The sequence below is a fragment of the Lipotes vexillifer genome, unplaced genomic scaffold (assembly GCF_000442215.2).
Source record: "Lipotes vexillifer unplaced genomic scaffold, Lipotes_vexillifer_v1.1 scaffold161, whole genome shotgun sequence".
NCBI lineage: Eukaryota > Metazoa > Chordata > Mammalia > Artiodactyla > Lipotidae > Lipotes > Lipotes vexillifer.
The window spans coordinates 1,664,179-1,681,165 of NW_006779016.1; the positions used below are offsets into that span (position 1 = coordinate 1,664,179).

At 40.8% G+C, this 16,987-nt stretch overlaps 1 protein-coding gene across 1 annotated transcript in view; it reads left to right on the top strand.

Annotated features, from left to right (window-relative positions):
* Positions 1–12,080, top strand: part of CDK14 (cyclin dependent kinase 14) — a 593,024-nt gene extending 580,944 nt beyond the window's left edge. The window contains exon 15 of the mRNA XM_007452057.1: positions 8,707–12,080. The gene's annotated coding sequence lies outside the window, so the exon portion shown is untranslated. The remainder of the gene's footprint in view (positions 1–8,706) is intronic.
* Positions 12,081–16,987: the final 4,907 nt, after the last annotated feature.

The following is a 16,987-nucleotide window of genomic DNA, read 5'->3' on the forward strand; positions in this document are numbered from 1 at the left end:
ACGGGGGAGGCCCACACCACGAAAAAAAAAAAAAAAAAAAAAAATGAGAGGGGGTAAATGAATGTACTTTGGATAGGAGAAAATGCTACATGTGCACAAAAGGTTGCTATTTATTTCTGATAATGATACGTGTTCCATAACTATCCCATATTTTCATACTCATCTTGGTATTAGAGAAATACAGCAACTTGCTATGATGGGATAACCAGTATCAAAATACTTTAAAATAGCCTATTAGAATTTTGTGGGGAGTACATTTCAGATAACTTTACATGCAGATAGAGTCTTAACTTCCATGAATCAGCCCTCAGTGATTTGTTGTTCATTGGCACTGTTCATATTGTGAAGCTGCTACACAGGAAAGAGTTGGTGGGGAGCTTAGCTGGGTGTCCAGTGTCTGAATCCCTCAGCATGACCTTGTTGGACCTTCCTTGCTGTCAGCAGACATTTCCTGGTGGAAACGATGTGCTATGGTAGTGTCCACAATGTGTCACTTTGTGACAGTGTTAAATTGTGCCCCGTAAGAATCAATGTTTCTGCTATAATATGACATATGTGTTCCTACATGTGTTTGGCAAACTACCACAGTAAAAATTGTAGTTTATGGGAAGAAATAGAGTAAGGGGCAGACCACTCAAATTGTATTCAACATAGTATTTTAGTATGTTTGAGCTGCTCTAACAGAATACCGTAGACAGGGTGACTTATAAACAAACAATAGAAATTTATTTCTCACAGTTCTTGAGGCTTGGAAGTCCAAAACCAAGGCACCAGGAGATCTAGTGTCTGGTGAGGACCCTCTTCCTCTTCTTGCTATGTCCTCAACATGAAAGAAGGAGCAAGAGACCTCTCTGGGGTCTCTTATATAAGGGCACTAATCCCATTCACATGGGCTCCACCCTTATGAACTAATCTTCTCCCAAAGGTTCCACCTCAGAATACCATCACATTAGGTTTAGGTTTCAACATACGAATTTGAGGGGGGACATAAACATTCAGTCTATAGCACATGGCACCCACAAGAGCAGTAAAAAACACTACTAAAAAATACTAGCACAGTTTACAGGTGAAAGAAGTTTGGTGGAAGGGTTGAGGCTACCGAATTTTGGCTGAAACAGCAAAATGTGCAGAGATCTTCTAGGAGAACTGTACAATAAACAATTCCAAGACAGAGCATCATGTGGCCGAACTAATATGTGAGGTAAGTGGGCAGCATTTACAGTACTGCAGACCCCTTCAGCTTGCACACGACTGTTTATGTCTCATGCACATGGCTGCTGTGACTTAGTGGCTCAAAACTAACATTAGCATGAATTCTCTCACGTGAACCAACAGAACTTCTGGTTTATGCTGACACTGTTCTCTGTTTACCAATCATATGTGATCTAGTTTCACTACAGAAAGTCATCTTAGCTTTGCAAATTTCTGGTGAATCTTAGCTTTGCAAATTTCTGTCTCATGGTCCATGAGACAGATTAAAGTTGTAGATGATCGTATATATTGAATTCAAAACCCTTAGCATGAGATTTTCTTGCGCTTCAACACTTTGGACAGTAATAACTAGACAACTTTCAATTTGAAAGAAAAAAATCCACCCAAAATGAAGTCACATCTGCTCTCAGATCTTTTAATTAAAGTCAGACATGAACCCTCCTGTTTCTCTGACTGCTAAATACTTAGAAGTGGTTTTATGAGATTTGTGTGTGTGTGTTTTAAGTTGTAAAAAATGCACACACTGCTGAGTTACATGACTTTGGTTTATTTAAATATAGTTTAGTAGGACTGTAATATATAAGGAAGGTGAAAGGGCAGAATTCTATTTAATTAACTTATACCCACTTGGGAACCAGTCAATTATAAAGGTATGCTGAGCAAATGAAGTTTCACATAAGAAATCCTTGAAAAAAATAAGCCACTTTGGTGAAGGCTTTCCTATTCTTAACTTTGTCATTAAAATTCTATGAGCTATTTCAAACCTTAGATTATATGTATGTATGCATATGTGTGCATATGTTTATATGTATGATTTTTATATATTATGTATGATTATATATAAATGATTATATGTGTGATTGAATATATATATACATACGATTTTTAAAAGATTAAAATATGTCTTGGTGGCTCTTAGAAGACCTAGATCAGTACTTCCCTGCACACTTTTGGCCTTTATTGAGATAGGACATACTCCCAGGATTGCCATCCTTTAATCTACATGTGGATTAAAATACGACCAGTGTTTTATATTTACATAAATCTGATAAACAGTCACACCATTAAAATAGAGGATTATTTTCAGTCACAGCTAATTACACATCATATAATGCCTGGTCTTTAATGAGGATTTCAATAAATGTTTGTTGATAACGATGATTATTACAATGATGTGTTAAGTTGGTCTCCTTGTATAAGAAATGCTTTGTTTTGAAATGTTAGACTTAAGCTTTGCCTAAAAATTTTTAATTATGATCACCACTTTGGCAAGAAGCTTAAAATGTGCAGAGTCGCTGCAATTAGTGCATTGTGCACCCATATGGATGTTAACCAAACAGCTTTCAATTTAAAGGATTTGGGCTATTTGAGTGATGGACCTTCTGTTAAGCTTAAAACAAAGCCCGACTATTTCTGCATTCATTTTAATTAATATTCTCTTGCTGGTCTCAAAGATGTATTCTCTTCTGGGGGGGAGAAGCATGATTATCATAAATCAGAAATAAGTAACAGAAGTAGGTTTAACTAATTTTCTACTTCATTCTGTTTCATCCCATTTCTCCCCACCCCCCGAGGAGCTTCAATGCAATGTCAGAACAACTGGAAAACACTGATTTCAGATGTTCTCAAAGAAAACCTATATTTCTAGCCAAATCATAACATAAACTCACAAAAAAATGAAGAAATAAAGCTGTCCCCAGATTTTTGAAAATCATTATGAAGTTTACAACGTATCATTTTCAGTCCAACATTCATGTCAAATCTACAGTATAAAATTTGATTATATATACAAATGAGTATATGTGTCATACATGTATATATTTGTATATATACATGATATTTTTACTTCAGAGAGGTTTGTAGGTGCTTGGGGTTTAGCAATCTTATATGTGGACTTAATTTTCTACAATAGCAAATTCTGCTTGAAGATTAATTAGGTACAAAAGATTAGTATTTTAAGCAAATCAAACTCACACAGCCTGGTAGTTCTTTTTTCCCGGATACTTTTATGTGAAGTCTTATTAATATGATACTTGGGAAAAGAAGCTTTCTGGACTTTGTCTTTCACCAAATCAGAATAAATTCTGTAAACGGTTATGTGTGTTAGTTAAGGCCCTGATTTTTTAACTATTTTCAAACATCTCCCCTGCAACCACTCTTTATACACCTTCAGAAAGACAATCAATCACTCCAGTGGCCACTGGAATCCTCTGACTACCTGAATGCCCAATTTAGGACAACTATGAATGCTGATTTCAAAAGTAGACAGCTAAAATGATACCCCCCAAATCTTCACCGAATTCTTAAGAATAAGATAAGTATGAAGATTACAAAGCAGAATTGTAATTTACCAGAACACGTGGGTAAAATAATTCATCCAATATGGGAGTGGAAAGGCATAAAATCATTAAGTCCACTCTAAAACACACCATAGCAGGTCCTATTTTTTTTCCTTTTCCAGCATTAAGGAAATTCATTCCCCCTAGCCACTAGATTTGGCACAGAGATACTCTAGTTTTTCCATATTGTCTGGATTTTTCATTTTTATTTCCTTTTTTTAAAGCATGTGATTAATTATACACCTGTCTTTAGATTCCTTCTTATATACCAGTCTTTTGGATTCTACATTTGAAAAGAAGGAAATGTGGAGTTAATTTTATTCTAGGTTAGAAACAGATAAAAGCTAAAGGTGGTCAAATAATATACATTGTTTTTCTTGAAGAGAGTTTATTTTATAATTCTATACTGTCTTTGCTACTGGGCGGTAGCTTTATTTCCATCAAATTGCTGCCCTTTCTGTTAGGCATCTTTACACAGAAGTCCCTCAAACAGAAATGAGCGGATTACCCAACACTACCCTATGTGTAGCTTCACATACATCCTGGTGAATATCCTGTTCACAATTTAGGCGATGAAAGAAAACCTACAGTTGTTTTAATTTGGAAGCAAAATAATCACTTCTCTCCAGTGAGGCTTAGAGAGAGAAAAAAAGCGGGGGGGGGGGGGGGGGCAGAGTCTTCCTGTAGAAAAAAGAATACTTTGTGGAGGGGCAGTGCAGCAGGGTTAAAAAAATAAAAAGTAAAAACAAACACAAAACCTGAGAGTCGGTAAGTAGGGAGAGACCATCTGATCACATGGAAGCACCCTGAGCTGGGGTACCGGGCTGTGTTGTCCCACTGGCATGTAAACTGCGCGTGTTTGTGTATGTGTAAGGGTGTGTGTGTGTGTATGTGTACACATAGAGATTTAACAGGGAGCACAGAGGGAATTAGAAAGAGCCTGGCCCATTTTTAATTTGGGTCTGTTTGCTTGCATTTAGCACTTAAGGGCTTCTACATTCAGTTTGCTCAAAAGAGTGATGAAGCACTCCTTGCTTATGCCTCAAATCAGAAATGCATGAAGTGCAGCTGCAGAGATAATACATTTTCCCCAAAGGCTTTGGCTGAGCAAATTAGGTGTCAATGGGGTGCCTGCGCAGGCAGTACTCTCTCTAATTAGTCTCTTGAGCCTAGTTGGTGGCGGGCATGAGATGATCTAATCAATTGGTCTGTGTCTGATGGTTCGTGTAAAAATCCTACCAGGCAGACTCTCTCCCACAGGTCACCCACCTGCACAGCGGGGCTGCTCATTTTCATTTTTCATCTCCTCCATCACATGATGCTGACAGTTGGTTTTAAGAAAATTGAATCCAAAAAATATCTAGTTCATAGGGCACATGGGTCAGAACAAAGTTGCATTATGGGTACCAGCAATCCAATTAATTAATATTTATAGCTGAGAAGCTCTATGTAGATATTTCTGAATAAGGATTTTATCGATAAAAATCCAATTTCTTCTTTAAAACATTCATTTCTAGAGAAAGAACATTGTAAAAACAGAAAGCAAGATATAAATGGCATCCATTAATCTTATGGTTTATATACCCAGGAGTTGATGTGCACATAGTTTATAATTTATATTCCGTTTCATTTGTATTGTGTGTGTGGTACATTTTAATAATCAATTAAATGTAAGGAAGGATTTTGCTATTATACTTTGCTTCCCTATGAATGCTGTGTGCCCTCTCCTTCCACCTATATCCCCACCTGTCAAATGCATGATTACATTTAGATTTTAAAGAATTTTTCTAGCAGTAAACTCACCTACCTCATATGCAGTCCTTGAAAACTGAAACAGATGCTGATGCCACCCAAGGAGGAAGAAAGGACATCCCATGCTGCCGGTGACCAATATTAGGCAGGGTAGTGGGCACAGTTTGGGCTCAACTGCTCACAGAGATAGGAAAGGGTCTAGCTCTCATTGGCACCTCCCTTCTTTTCGTATTATTCGCTCCTTTCATTAAATGTCTGAACCTAAACCTAAGTAATAGACATCTCATAATCACTCTGTTCACCTTTTATTATCCAATTACTGTTATTTTGTATTATCCTTTATTATCCAACTCTGCTTATGCCCTGGGTTAGGTACATATGATTCTCCTAGAGATTACACCCAAAGAATCAGAGCAAAGGCAAGGACAAACGCCAGGAATGACTAAAAGAAAGTCTTAAATCAACCCAATAGGAAAGTAACGTGCTGTGGACGATGGTGCGCACATATGGTTACATAAAATCAGATATATTGAAAATCAAAATCATTTTTTTCAAATAGAATGTCATGGAGTTTAAAAAAAAAAAACTCTGACCTACAGGAAGGTGTTAATCTTACCCACCTTTCTCAGCCTGTGGTGTATCTGTGGATGGCCACCTCTGTTCCCAGCACTGTGCTGTTTCAGCAAGAGCATAGGCACAGCATTTGCCCTTGGTCACCATGCCAGGAGGGAATAACATCTGAGAACATATTCCACTCCCAAGTTCTCAGATTCTACCTTTCCCCTTTCTGTTCATTCCACAACTGTCTACTGACTACCTGAGCTAGGTCTGGGCTATGCTCTAGGGACACAGTGGCGAACAAAACCAAGCTTAATCAAGAATATAATGATGCCACCTGCCACCCTACATGCTCCCTCACAGCAAATGCCCTCAGACCACAGGGACTACATGAAGTCTGTAGTTCAGAAGGTCAGCCTGGGTGCCAGGTCTGCATCCTGCTGATTAAAGTGGTGGAGTGGAGGAGAGCCAGGCAATGACTAGTTCATTCGGGCGTGGCTGCAGGAACTCTGTGTCTAGGCAAGCAGATGTCAGGACAAACCCTGACTCCTGTTTGGCCAGGGTGGGCAGGCTTCCTGGAAAAGCTGGCATCTCTTAGAAGAAAACAATAGGGGAAAATCTTCATAACTTTAGATTTGGCAAAGGATTTTTAGATATGACACAAAACCCACAAGAAACAAAAAAATATGGATAAACTGGACGTCATCAAAATTAAAATTGTGCATCAAAGGACACTATCAATACGGTGAAAAGGCAGCCCACAGAATGGGAGTAAATATTTTCAAATCAAGGGATTAATATCCAAAATATATTTTTTTAAAAAACTCCTACAACTTAACAACAAACAATCCAATTTAAAACTGGGCAAAGGACTTGGATAGATATTTCTTCAAGTAAAATATACAAATGGCCAACAAGCTCAAACATCACTAATTATTAGGGGAATGTGAATCAAAATTCACAGTGCCATACCAGTTCATACCCACTAGGCTATCTATGATCAAGAAAAAACAAAAACAAAAAACCAGAAAGTAACAAACGTTTGCAAAGGTGTAGAGAAATTAGAACATTTGTATATTGCTGAGGGGATTATAAAATGGTACAGCCACTATGGAAAATGGTTTGCCAGTTCCTCAGAAAATTAAACAGAATCACCATATGACCCAGCAATTTCACTACCAAGTGTTACCCAAAAGAATTGAAAACAGGTACTCAGACAAATATTTGTACATTAATGTTCATAGCAGCACTATTCACAATAGCCAAAAGGTGAAAATAACCCAAATATACATCAACTCATGAATGGATAGACAAAATGTGGTATATTCATACAATGGAATATTATTCATCAATAAAAAAGAATGAAGTACTGGTGCAAGCTACAACTTGGGTGAACTTTAGGAACATTATGTTAAGTGAAAGAAGCCAGACGCAGCATATTGTATGATTCCATTTATATGAAATATCTAGAATAGGTAAATACACAGAGAAAGCAGATTCACTGTTGCCAAGGAGCCTGGAGCAAGAGAAGAATGAGAATGAAGGATATAAGATATGTAAATAAAGGATCTAAGGTCTCCTTTGGGGATGACAGAAATGTTTTGGAATTAGATAGAAGTGATGGTTGCACAACATTGTGAATGCACTAAATGCCAGTTAATTATATGCTTTAAAATGGTTAATTTTGTGTTATATAAATTTAGCCTCAATTTTTTAAAAAAGGGTAGAAGGTTAACCTTCCAAAAATCATCATAGTAAGTGGGGGAAATGAGTAGAGGGTGGAGAGGATGCTGTTTTAATGGTTCTTAACTGTAAGATTGGAACTTGTTGCTCCCTTGGTCAAGATAGTGCCATTCAGGGGTGATGTGCTTGGTACCCTAGCCTGCAAGGGCAGCAGTAGGGCAACTGCACTGCAGAGTCTCGACAAAAGGCCACTGTTCCCTGTCTGCCAGAGAAGATGCCTGTGTGGCAGTGTGGAAGGGGACAAGCAGGCCTGACCAGGTCTCAGTGACCTCAAGCTTCTAAACTGAGATAATGAGTTGGTTCTGGGATTCAGTGGAGCCGATGGATCGAATCTCTGGGCTGTGTGACTTGACCCTGACAGTGTTTCTTTTCACCCTTCCTGGCAAGACATTATTTTCCCATCCTAGAAACTCAATGAAAATGCTTAAGGGCCAAAAAAGAAACGGAGAGAGAAGCAGAGTGAACATTCCTTCTTTCTTCTTGAACCGTTCACATGGAAGTAGTTACCGAATTTAAGCAGGCATCATTGGAAATGCACAGTTGTATGCAGGATGTTGGGAAGAGGTTGGCAATTCAGGTCACACGGGCCAATTTTCATTCTGCTGAAACTAGGTCTGATAATCGGCACTGTGGAATGATATACAGCTGGATTTTTTTAAAAACATGTATGTGATCCGTTTTTCTATTTCATGTTCATAAAAATGAACACGATACATCCTTTTAATGGTCTGTATGATGCTACAGGCACTTAATTAAGACCAGTATTAGTGCTAATGATTTGGGGAAGGAAATTTGCTGAATTTCTTTTTCTCTAAATAATCCAAGAGGAGGTTAGACCATTTAAATTCATGGAGTTAAATTATTTTAACAGTAGAAAATGCAATCAGAGCATTTGTTTATCGTATTATAAGGACTGTTTTGGTTAAGGAGACTGCTCTGCTTCCAACATGTGTGCTCGAGGCCGCTGTGGAAAGAATGGATAGGCTCACTTTGGCCTGACCAATTCTGATGTCTCATGTAATTTAGGAAAAATGAATGATGTAAGATTTTTTTGGTTGTTTTGTTTTTAACATATAACAATTTTCTCTTTTCCTCCTTCCAGGATTAAGTTGTCATCATTCTGGGAAGGAAAAAAAAGGGATTAATGAAGTGGCCAATAATACGAAGGGAATCATGGATCAGTCTCCTTTCACTCCCTGTGGTGGATTTCACTTACAAGAAAATTGAAGCTGGCAAGACCTGTTTTCTCTGCAATTTATTTAAAACCTTGCACGCATTTGGATACCTTGTGATTTCCAAGAACTATGTGAAGATTAAGTTTTGCTTACTGATACATGGCATGTATTCTTCTCAGTCTTTTGTGTTTGATTTTTTTTGATTTCCCTCTGCACCACGGCGTCTCTGTAAAGGTTTTTATGCTTTCACCAGCCATGTCTTAAATAGATTAAGACAACACACTCAGTGTTCACACTTCTTCAGTAATGTCTGTACTTGAAAGCCACATAGTGGCATAAAACAATGTGTGTTTTCTTTGAGAGCAATGCACATTTTGCAACCACCAGGAAGGAAAAACTATAGCTAAAAAAACACCCATGTTCTCTGACTGACTTGACACCTTGGTCCCTGGCCATGGGACCCCACTTGTCTCTTTAAGGACATAGGCAAATGTGTGTTTTTGTTTTGTTTTGTTTCTTGGAAATAACTGCACACTTATATAGGATATCAGAATCTGCTTAGCATTTTCAAGCCACATAGCATGACTGTCCTCCGAGGAGGTTGGAAGTGAAGAAACAAATAGGAAACATTAAGAACAAAGACAGGGATAAATCACTTCCTTTTGAACCTCTAGAAATTGAGGTAGCTTTTAAAATGCTTTCTGGGTCTTGTCAACATCTTATTTTTTCCATCCACTTTGTTACGCTTTGTGAGTATTTTCTAAATGGTGAAAAGAGTGAGGAACAGAATGTTTAAAGCACGGGTGCAAAAGCTAGATGAGCCCTGAATGCTGTCTTTACTAGTCAACATTTAAAAAGCAAATTACAAAGCTATCCAGAGTTTGAAATTTGCTCATTTACACCAAAACACCTTTGAACTACATTTTTCTAAACATTCCAGGCTAATTGGAAGGCATCGTTGGGTACCCTAACTTTAAGCAGTCTCCAGGAATAACTGTTCGGATGTGGGTTTTAGAAACAACGCAGGAGTCTTGCTTTAAAGATGGAAAAGGGAAAAAGGAAAGGCCCGGCTTCCCTTGTTTAAGAAGTTGAGAGACATTGGAGGATGAAGGCGAGTATGTGACGTGGAGGGGAAGGTGGACTGGGCATGCGCGTGCTTTGATCCAGAGGGAGAGCTGCCTGGTGCAGGTCTGTTCCCGGTGGGGCAAGCCTCACTGCAGACCCCAAATAACACTGGGGCAGCTAGGAAACTTCATCTCGAGCATGAAACCTAGCTCCTGAGGACACCAGTTCTTATGGAAATACCTTCGTGTACATTGTTTTACATTTCCTAGTAGAGAGGAGGAGAGGCTGAGAACTTGAAACGTGTCGCACTTTCTAGGATCAAGAGTAGGAATTATGAGCCAGTTTGACAAAAACTTTCCCTGAGAGTCAGGTGAAGGAAAAGCCTTTTTATAGTCACCCAGTATACCTAGGAAATTGGACCCAGAATTTCTAAACATTAAAACAGTACTTCCCCTGGAGTGGGCTGTGAGTATAGATGTCAGGTCACAATCCATCTTGTCCAAAGTAGTAGTCATTGTAAGCTTCTAAGTGCTAAGCGAGGAATTATTTACTGATTGATTTTAAAGAAAGGAAAAGTTATCCACGGCCAGAATGCTTACTGTTCACTACCTAGAAATACTTCCCATTCTCCTTTCATACATTCCAACTCTTTGGCAGTCTTTAGAGGTATTTTCATTTAACGTGTATTTACATTAGGATTTCTTAAAGTAAATGTGGAGAGAAAACTTTACGTGCAATCAAAAAACGGCCTTTCCTGTGATTTATTTTGAATTATTCATTTGGGGGAGAGGCATAACTTTTGTACTTAATGAAGTTTAAACCAAGGGCTGATGATGATTCAGTCTTGCTATGTAATAAGCTTTCTAACTTGAAATTTTGAAAATATTTAATGTTTAAAGACTTCAATTAGAAATGTTAGAGTTATTCAGAGATATATGCCCCTGTCATTGGCAGCTTCTCTTGGGAAAGGAAACGTAATACTTCTCAGTGGGGGGGTAAATCTGTTTTATTACAGAGACATATGTCTCAGAAGGGTCTCATTTAGGTTTTCGGTTCCCCATGCTTGCCATTGGTGCAGAACATCAAAGTTTACTTTGTCTCTCTCTTTCCTCTCCCATTGGCGAACACCTTCTCCTTTTTTTCCCCTCCTCTTGCTGAGGACAGCCATGAAAATCACTACAGACTGTGTTCATGAACAGATTTACTATTCTGTTGAGAAAGCACTGGAACGTTTTGTGAGATTATTTTTATATGAAGGAGTAGCTTGAATTCAAACAGCTGGAATAGTTAGAACACGTTAGCATGGTAGCTGTATCCGTGTGATGTCTGCACACACAGTGTTTTGAAAGGCAACTTGGGACTTCATGTCCATTTTCTTAAAGGAAGAGTTTGGTTGACTTAAAAATAAATACAAGATACATAGGACATGAAAAAAAAATGTTTGCAGTGCTCAGAAAAAAAACGGGGGCATAAGGCGGGGGTGGCTGTCCGTCCCCTGACACAAGGATGAGAAGCTATTTCTACCTCCCAAGGGTGACGAGAAGAGTTTCCAGAGGAGCCTCCAGGCTTGTGGAGAAAGCAAGGTCTCTCGGTATCCTTTCCTCAGTGTGTACTTGATAGCCAGTGTAATCAATACCCTAGGTAATGCGTCTATACAAGATAATCATCTGTGAATGTTACTGGTTTTGTAATCTTTGTTATATAAGAGGATGTTTAGGCTGTACATACTGGGGTAGATTATTGCCTGCCCCTATACATAGGAATATGCTGCATAATTGCATATAACTCCCATCTCCCTTACCAGCTTGTAGGCAGAGGAAACCATACAAGTTACTGCCTTGCAATTTTCTCATACACCAAAAACCAAACAAAATTCAAATAAAATAAGCAATCTATTCTCATTCCCTTCCTACAGCAGCATATTTTAGAGGCACATACAAAATCTGCATTCTCTCTAGTTGGGAGTGGATTTAAAAAATTCTTCTTTTATCTTTTTTTTGTATGATACACTGAGATGTGTACTTTCTAACAGGGGGTTGGTACCTAAGAAATGAGCTAGCATTATTCAGAAAATTATTATACTTCAAAATGACACATAGTAAGGAGAATGGAATAATACATGTTGCATATTTGTTACCAATTTGTAATTTGTCTGTATTATGAAAGACGTAATGGTTTGTCAGCTGTCACTGTTGTTTTCTTGTAACATGATATGGAATAAAGTATAGCAGAATCTCTGTACATTTTCTTGGTACATCTTCTTGGTGGGTACCAAATAACACCATATACTCCATCAAAGAAACACTGTCTTAAAAACTCTTAGACACAACCATTCTTAAAGAATGCAAACAAGAGGGGCTTACCTGGTGGCGCAGTGGTTGAGAGTCCGCCTGCCGATGCAGGGGACACAGGTTCGTGCCCTGGTCCGGGAAGATCCCACATGCCGCGGAGCAGCTGGGCCCATGGGCCGTGGCCGCTGAGCCTGCGCGTCCGGAGCCTGTTGCTCTGCAACGGGAGAGGCCACAACAGTGAGAGGCCCGTATACCGCAAAAAAAAGAAAAAAAGAATGCAAACGAGACCAAACACACAATGCTCTTGGATGTGGGAAGGAGTGAGTTAGCTGGTATGTTCCAGAAATTTGTTAAACCCTCCCTTTGCTTGATTTGCTATGCCAAATGCAGGTAAAGGACTAGAGGTTGTGCAAAACAAATCTTGTGAGCTCCAAGATCTTCACAATTCCCCCAGCTCCTTACTGACATTCACCACATGTTCTGTGCATCTGGAGCCAATCTGGTTTTGTTTAATGACAATCTTACTAGTATCTTTTATTGCCCCTTCCTCTCTTTTTTTTTGCACATATACTAAGATGAGGTGAGTAGGTTACCCTCCATTGAACACAAATCAAAGCCTGAGCACGCTGACATTCTGCCAGAAGCGTTAGTGTTCTCAGAGCTGAGCACATTTCCCTGAACACGGCCTAGTGGGCGCCTGCACCTGACCCAGCACTGCTGGGAGCCGCACTGGGATGGACAGTGCCACTTGGGGAGGCCAGTTTCATTTCTATCATCACCTCTTCTTGTCGGATCTGTCAGCTTCATAACCCCAAACAAAGCCCCATCAATGGATAATAAAGTTCATACCAGATACAGTCATCAACTTCTAGATATGCTATTTGGTGATTTTAAAATGTTTCTCCTTGAAGGTAAAAATCAAAATTCATATCTCATGTTAAGAAGACCTACGACCCCCAGCCTTCCCCTCACAGACCCTCACCCCAGCAGCACCTACCTCAGGTTTCCCTTCCCTTGCTCCTTTCCTATAACCTCTGTGATTTCCTAGTTTGGAAGCCCTCACAAGCTGACACTCTCACAAAACCGAATGTAAGTGTTCTCAGTTGATGTATATTGCATTCCACAAAAGCTCGTGAGAGCCACCGCATCTCCAGCCTCCACCAGCCCCTGCCGTCTCCCCTAAAGCAGCAAGTCACCTATGCCAAAGACACGTGCACTTCCACACAGCCCTGCCACCACCAGTGGATTCTGAGATAGGAGATGGCGTAGAGGCAGGCGTCGTGGTAGCCAAGGTAGAGATATCAGGCACATTTCTTAGTTAAATGGGAGCCATAAGTGACCCTGGAAACTGATTAGAACTAGAAAATGTCAAATGCATAACTTGTTCCTTGGAGCTGTTTCAAGGGAGCAAAATGTATGCCACTGTCCCACTTCAGTGACAGTAGCGCAGATGCCCATTGCTGACATCATTTCCAGCAGCCTCGGCGGTGGGCTTGACCGCATCCCTGGGTTGATTTACTCTCACTAGCTCTTGAGAAAAGAGAGGAGGTGGAGGGCTGGTATCTACCAGAGGCCAAAGAAATAGCTTGGAGAAACAGTTCTAACTTTTTTAATGTGGAAGTAGAGATGACAGTCAACTCTCAGCTCCATAATTGCCCAGGGTTGCCTTGCTCTTTTTCAGCAGGGCTGTTGTTCCAGCTCTGCCAGGTTGGAGCATGTGGTGTGTGCTCGCAGAGGCAAGCAGTTAGAGTCAGGAGGGCGGTACTCCCAGCCTTGCCATTGGCCCCCAGAGGAAAGAGAAACCAGAGGGGAAGGTGTCAGAGCAACCCGGTGCCACTAGGTTAACGCGTACCGTCGCTGAAGAATGGCGGGCATTGTAAAGCTCCGCCATGAGGACCCCGCCGTGGCCCAGCAGCCTGCTGCTACCAGTGGGTGGTGGCGTTATGGGCATTAGCTTTGAGAAGCTTATACAGCAGAGGGGGCTAGGATAAAGGACACAAATCAGGAGAAAACTGACAAGATTAAAAAAAATCCAAGGCTTCGTATTTACTGTTCATCCCCCATGCTCTCGGTGTGCTATATTGTCTGCGTTGAGTCATGCTGAGAGAGAGCCAGGCACAATAATAGCTCGGAGCAGCCTTGCAGCCCCGGAGCCAGCCTCTGCCAATGGTGCTGACTGTGCCGGTGGAGAATGGGATTCTGATAGAGTCGTCTTTTTTCTCCTTCCCTGTGAGACCACCAATAATTACGGAGGGCATGCTGCAAAGATGGGGTAAGGGTTCCCAGTTGGAGTGTATCCTGAGAAGCGACCCAGCGGGGGTCCTGGCGAAGGTGTGCCTGCCTGACAGATGCAGACAATGCTGGGGACATCCAGGGACATATGTTTGAAGCAGCGGTTCAAGGACTTGGGTTCAAATGCAACTTAGCTTATACATCCTACTACAGTGTGAAACAATGACTCTCTTCCCTCTCGCCATCTTCAAACAAATCGAATAACTGGGTACCTTGCGGATCCCTGGGGCAAGCAGGCACAAGTCCCTTATTCTGCCCAACATTGGGGAAATCCAAACCCTCTGGTATCCAATCCCCTTAGCCCAGCAGCTAGCAGCCACGGCTCTCATTAGAATCATGAGGAAGTTTTGAAAACACCTCCACCCCAGACCAATTCATTCGAGAAATACTGAGGGTGGGTCCCTGGCACCGGTCTGTTTGGGAGCTCAACAGGTGTTTCTCTCATGCACCTCGCGTAAGAACTGCTAGCCTCTTGCCTTCCTCCTGTCTGTCTGCTTCTCCAGGGAGCAGGCAGGCAAACTTGCTGTAAGAGCCAGATAGTAAATAGATCCAGCTTTCTGAGCCATACAGTCTCTGTCGAAACGACTCACTCTACTGTCAGAGTGTGAAAGCAGCCATGCCCAATATATAAATGAATGAGCATGGCTGTGTTCCACTTAAACAATTTATGGGGCACTGAAGCTTGAATTTCATAATTTTCACATGTCATGAAATATTTTGCTCTTGATTTTTAAAAGCTATTTTAAAAGTAAAACCTATTTGTAGCTCACAGCCTGTATGAAAACAGGCAGTGGGCAGGGATTTGCCCAGGGGCTGTTGTTTGCTTACCTTGGCTTAGAATGCGCCCTGGTAATGGGGTTAGGCCAGATCACCCCTGAGAGTTGCCATGCCCAGGACAGAGCCAAAATGGAAGCCCATGTACCATATAGCTAAATATTTCAAACTATAAATCCAGCTGACAAAATGTTAAATAAATTCTATTATTTTACCTTGACAAATATGTCTTCATAATGACCTAGAAAAGCCAGGGTTGCACTTAGAATTCTCAGACTCCTCTATGTTCACCAAAACTTGGCGGCGTGTAGCATACATATGTGTGTGCACCCCGCCCTACCCCCCGCATCCACACTCTGTCCGTACCTGTGGCAAACAGCCCCTCCTTGGCCAGCCCACGGGCATCAGCTGCATACACTTATGGAGGGGGTTTTTGGAGAAGACTCCAATTGCAGAGAGGATTCCAGGGTCCCAGGCATCTGGAGAATATGAATAGAAGTGGGGGAGACTGGCTCCTGTTGGGCATGGCACCATGGATTCCTCATTCTCTGGAGGAGGGCTATGCCTGCCGAGGATCAGAGCCAGGCCCTTTAAACATGGGAACCAAAACAGAGCTCCCTCTTGCCTGGGTCTAAGGGCACTGCTGGTGGGCGATAGGAGGCTGAGAATTAGCTACTGTGAGTTTTCAGGTCCATGGGGCATTTCATCTGCCCACTCTGCTCTGATCCTGTGGAAGCAGACATCATAAGGGGAAGGGCAAAAAATTGTTTCAGCACATCTCTTGGAATTAAAGGATCTGCCTCCTGTTAGTCATGTGCTGGAACTAGCTGATACCAGGCTACCAGAACCAACTGTATACCTAGGAATTTTGTGAGCCAGTTCTTAAATCGTTAATAACTTGAAATCAGATGGGAGTATTTACACCACAGAAATTGGCAAACTCTACACATCAGGGTTTTTTTTTTCCTTTGTGGTTTCGATTTTGGTTTTGGTTTGGGGTTTGTTTTGTTTTGTTTTTTGTTGCTGTTTTTTGTTTTGTTTTTGAAAGAGAGCCTGTTTTCCAGCACAGCATTGCTTCTTGACCTCTTTCGCCCCAGGCTCATCCCGTACCTCTCCATGCACAAATCCTAAACTTCCCATTGATCCCTGGATATCCCAGACCTCTACGTGCCCCTGTTCTTTTGCACACACTGTTCCATTTGATTGGAATGCCCTTTCCCATTTTTCGAGCAAGCAAGTTCCCATTAATCCTTTTAAAGCCCCGTTCCAAAACTATCTCTGTTGCCAAACATCCCAGAATTCCCCCTCAAAACAGTTTCTCCTTCTTCCAAGTTCCCACATCACTTTGGAAATAGTAACAATACAGGCCTTTTTTCAATCTCTATCTCCTCAAGCCTGAAAATGGTAACTGAGGCACAGACATTTAACAGTGGGTTTTTTTAGATAAATCAATGATTAAAGGATAAATACAGATTAAACAAGTGAGATTGAATACAGTTTACCATCCTAAGAAAGGGTTTAGAAGCCTGCAAACAATGTGAATATACTATATGTATACTAACTGCTATGACATGCAATTATATACAAGGTATGGCCTGGCTCTATGGGAGAAAGGGAAACCACAGAGGAAAAGATCTCCTCAAGGAGTTCACTGAAGCAGTTCCTACACTTGGCTGACTACCAAAATCACCTGGGGAGCTTTCTGAACATTTCTCCTGAATCGCAGTCACAGGGGTGGCAGTCCAAGTGTGTGTACTTTTTTTTTTTTTTTTTTTTTTTTTTTTTT